This window comes from Equus quagga, unplaced genomic scaffold (assembly GCF_021613505.1).
Source record: "Equus quagga isolate Etosha38 unplaced genomic scaffold, UCLA_HA_Equagga_1.0 95586_RagTag, whole genome shotgun sequence".
NCBI lineage: Eukaryota > Metazoa > Chordata > Mammalia > Perissodactyla > Equidae > Equus > Equus quagga.
Genome location: NW_025804058.1, coordinates 8,619 through 13,644, shown reverse-complemented (window position 1 = coordinate 13,644; position 5,026 = coordinate 8,619). Strand labels below are relative to the sequence as shown.

The 5,026-nt window shown below is 41.2% G+C and overlaps 1 pseudogene; it reads left to right on the top strand.

Moving 5' to 3' along the window:
- The first annotated feature begins 1,106 nt into the window (after positions 1–1,106).
- Positions 1,107–1,860, top strand: LOC124234599 (olfactory receptor 2A5-like; annotated as a pseudogene).
- The last annotated feature ends 3,166 nt before the right edge of the window (positions 1,861–5,026 follow it).

Genomic DNA, 5,026 nt, shown 5'->3' with positions numbered 1-5,026 from the left:
GCTCCTGAGGGCTGCTCAGAGTCCATCAGAACAGTAGGAAGCAGTTACCACGCTTGGTAGCAGGTGATGAGAAAGGAATCTTCTGGGGATTGGATGACAATGGGAATTTATCATGACAACAAACAATTCTGTCTCACCACAAAACAAGATAAGCTCTGAGATTTCTCTCTATATTAAGTGATGAAAGGGAAAAAACAAAACAACCAAACAAAATTACAGCTATAATACATCTGTCATTTCTAACTTCACCCACAGTAATGTGAATTCACTTTCCCCTTTTGAGTTTCCCCCTTAAAAAGGCTGCAGAAATGTCATGTTTAACTGAATTTAAGATTTGTACATGTGCTCATTGCATGTAGTCAAATGTTGTTTTACTTATGCCTAAATTTCAATATCAAGTGCTGATAACAAAGTAAAGAAAATGCTCAGAATAAAACTACAAACACTGAAGATGAAACAGACGTACCAGAAGATGCATCTAGGGACTATTAGCTGCTGAAAAGGAGGGGCATACAAAGTTTGAAAGACAATAGGAAACTAAGAAGTTATTTAGAAAGATTTGAAATCTGAAATAAGTGGTTAGAAAAGCATATGAGAAGGTAAATAGGTAAATGAGCAACATATAAAGAAGAGAGGACGCTAATCACTTCACACTTTGGACCAAGAAGACAAGAAAGCCGAGAATATGATACTCCCTCCTATTGCAGATGTTGTCTCAGGGTCTTCTCTCCCCCAACTACATTAATAATCAGGACTCATGGAAGGGAAGCCAGAATACTTGAATTCTCTGAAACAACATATGGGCACGTGAGTAGATCCTATTCAGTAGAGTATATAATAATTGATCCTATGATCTTATATTTTATTTCTATAATAAATCGTATATCCTATTATCCCATTGATAAAAGGGGAATTTTTACCTAAGTTGTATGAGCATACCGATTTAATTTCTAAAACATGCCTAAAAATAAATTATAGAAAATCTATCCAAAGTGATGTATTTCTAAGTACTCCGCAACATTCAGTAAATATTTTGTGTCTTGACTGGCCTACAGTTCTGACCTTCCTGTCGTGGACATGGACTGGTCTGTCTCTGCCACAGGAGCATGGCAGGTAACCAGACGCAGATCACAGAAGTCACTCTGCTGGGATTCCAGGGGGACCCAGCACTGGAGTTAGTTATCTTTGGATTTTTCTCTCTCTTCTGTACCCTCACCATTCTGGGGAACGGGGTCATCCTGCGGCTTATCTGCTTAGATTCTAGACTTCACACCCACAAGTACTTCTTCCTCTCCTACTTGGCCATCATTGACATGTCCTATGTTCCAACAGTGTCTGTCCTAAGATGCTGGCAAATCTTGTGAGCCAGAAAAGGACCATCTTCTTTGTTCCTTGCATTATGCAGACATTTTTGTACCTAGATTTTGCTCACACAGAGTGCCTGATGTTGGTGGTGATGTCCTATGATCGATTTGTGGCAATCTGCCACCCCCTACGTTACACTGTCATCATGAGCTAGAAGTGTGCTTGGTACTAGTCGTCAATTAATCAGCATTTATCTTCATCCTGGATCTGATTCAACTGGTTCTCATTTTTAGGCTGCCCTTCTGTGGGCCTCATGAAATCAACTACTTCTGTGAAATCCTGTCTGTCCCACCTCTGAGTGGTTGGGCTCTACTTTGGCAGTGCCATCAGGAGGTACATGGCACCCAAACCCTGCCATCAGGAGGAGCAGAAGCAGATGGTTTCCCTGTTTTACAATCTCTTCAACCCTATGCAGAACCTGCTATCTATAGCCTGAGAAACACAGAGGTCAAGGGTGCACTGAGGAGACCACTGTGCAAGGAGAGGCCAGTGTGACACACAGCAGAGATCATCACGGCAGGGGGGAGGGCTTGGGTCCCTGTGAATATGTTGGGTGGCGCTGTTGCCTTTTGCCATGATAAATGCCACAATAAAAAAATAATATTATAGATCTAAACCTATAGCCTGAAACCATATAGATTTTAGAAAATGAAGTGGATGAATATCTTCATGACCTTGGGTAAGTAAAGATTCTTAGAGATGATTCAAAAAGCATAAGACTTCAAATTTGAAAGATTTATAAATATTGGACCTTTTTAAATTACTTATTCTACTCATCAAAGTACTAATGAGGAGCCTCAGGAAAAACACTTGATTATACTCCCAGGTCCTGGAGACAAGAGGCAGGGCACAGCATGCAGGGCCACGTGGGCAAGACACGAGGGTGGTCAAGGGCAGAAGACAGGAGCGAGGGAAAGTTTAGACCATTGCCTTTATTGGCATTTCTGCAGGAAACACCCAAGAAAGAGAGTGTGGAAAAACAATTTGGAATTCTTATAACAAGTAAATCCTTACCCTGTAAAGAAAGGGAATTCTATAGACTGATAACACAGAAGAATCCTAAAGCTGAGAATTCCTCAGATATTCGGAGCCCAAGTCATCCTTCTTTCAATAATCTCATTTGAAATCTCTCTGGCCTCTCTTCTCCCTTGAAGTATAAAGTGCTGTATAAGAGTGTGTGTTACTGTTTTCTTCTTCCTTTCTTGGTTCTCCTCAGTCAGTTTGATAACCACTATGCCCATTTCTCATCTTCATACCACCACACATGAATTCCCTCTCAAATTTCACTGATTCTCTGGTATTAAATTGCTCTGCAATTTGATTTGAAGTATCTTTTTGCCATCTTCTCACAAGAAGATGTGGGCATTCCTGGATTCCTGCTTTCTTACTGGGGATTCCTGGATTTCTTACTGAAAAATATGTATTTAAAAAGAAATGTAAAGTATCAATATGAAAAAGAAGGAACAGTTTGCAATTATAAACTTCAACGTCATTAAATGATGAATCCCTGATCTCTAAAGGCAACATAAGATGAAAATAAATATCGATTTTTTAAATAATAAAATATGATTGTTTTCTTTTCAATGGGATTTTCAAACTGTGACAAACTCGATAATATCTTTAAATCCCATATCAAATCCTTAAAATATACTGCTTCCAATTGTGAGATTAAAGTAAAAGAAAATCCTTTTCTGTCACTAAATTGTAAGTATTGTAGGTTAAAACCTTGATAGGGCTTTTCAGTGCACCTGCTGAGAGAGGAAGCTGCCTGAGGCCCCGCCATGCAGGCAGGGAGGTGGTGGACACTGCAGGCCCTGCTGACAGCCTCTGCAAGGTGCCACAAAGCCCATGAGTTTTGAAGATGCATGAAGGTGATCAAAATAAATGTTTCCAAACTTATCATGGAGGATGGTTCTGAAATAACTACTAGACCACAAGAGCAGGTGACAAGAGGACCAAAATTTACATCTCAAATGTAGTGGCAGATGAACATTCCAGTCCTCAGCTATGGTAATCAAAACCTCCCCTCCCTCAAATGTGGCATGCAACGATTTGGGAAGGAAAAATGACGAATTAGTCAAGAAGATAGATAAAAAGAAGCATTTGATGAAAATTAACCTTTTATTTGACAATGATTACCTTATCTCTGTCGAGGAAAATAATCCGTAACCAATCTATAAATGAAAATTTGGGTGAGTTTATTCTGAGCTTAAATCTGAGGATTATAACCAGGGGCCTTTCTTCCCGAAAGAATAAAGGGCACCAAAGAAGTGGGGTGAACAGAGTGGTTATATACCCCCAGAGAGGATGTTTCACATAGGATTGAAATGTCCCTTTTACGATAGTCGCGAGACTGCTCTGTCGGCACAGGGATTGATGAGACAGCAGGTAGTTCTTCTGTCACAGTGAACACAGCAGGGTGTCAGTCTGTTGTCTCCAGCTGAGTGGTCACTGGTGAGCTGGGTGGTCAAAGGTGAGTGCAGCAATCAGTTCCTAGCCTAAGGAAAGATGTTTATCCCTAAGGAAATGCCAATGTAGGGGGAAGTTGCACCTTTATCTCAAGCGCCTTTGTTCTGGCCATAGGAAATGTCTAAGCAGATATACAATAGCCACAGTCAGGCCCCTTTGGAAAAAACAAAGTCAGGCCGAATTAGGTTTATACCAAATGTCTTCCGCATATACTCCAATATATCCTATTGCTTGCCATTTTTATTTGTCATCTCACAGTAAATTATGTAGAAAAAATACATTAATGGGGAATCCTACTTCTGGTATGACAGTGTGACAAGCTCTTGTGAACATGCTCCACAGGGAAACTAGTGAAAGTTATTTTTAAACAACCAGTTAAGGTCTCTGGAAATAGCCCTAAGGACATATAGCAAATCGAGAAAGATTTATACAAGAAAATCTACTAAGATTCAGTATGAAGAGCAAGAGTCTGTGTTATCTGAACCAAGATCAGCTGCCTCCCTTCCCCTCCTCACCTCGTGGAGAAGGAAATTCCACTGTAGACACACGCTGCCAAGACCACGGGGTTCCCCTCCCCATAACTCACTATCAGAGGGCCATCTTCCAGGAGGGGCAGGACAGCAGCATTTCTCATCCCACCTGAAAAACCTCAGCATTTCCTCTCCTGCCCTGGAGCAAACTGCTATTAAGGCTAAATTCTGGGTGAGTGAGACAGAAAGTGGGGGATGCCTTCTTCTGCCCAACGTCCACTCCTGAAAGAAAGACTCTTCTTTGGGCACAACATCTCTAAAATACTGGGGCCCTTGCTACAGCTCTAATGTGGTGGTCCCTCTCCACACAAAGTCAGTCAAAAACACCTGAGGCTACTGTCCCTGCCACCACACTGGGAGCCCAGTTCCTAAAATGGAGATTTCAGGGAGAAGTATGCTATTGTCCCCACAACCAGTCACAAAATTATGACTCAGAGATTTACATTAAGGTAGAAGTAGGCCAGCTATCAAGTAGCTAGTAATCTCTCCCAAAGAAACTGACTCCATTTGCAAGACTGTGGAGAAATTCAAACCTAAGGGTGCTCTCAAAACAGTGGAAGTTGTGTGGAAAGGCAGGGGGGAAGAGATTGCCAGATCCATTGAAGATATAGGCTAATCTGCAGGCTGGCTAGTTTTCAGGAAAGAACTGGAGAAAGAAATAG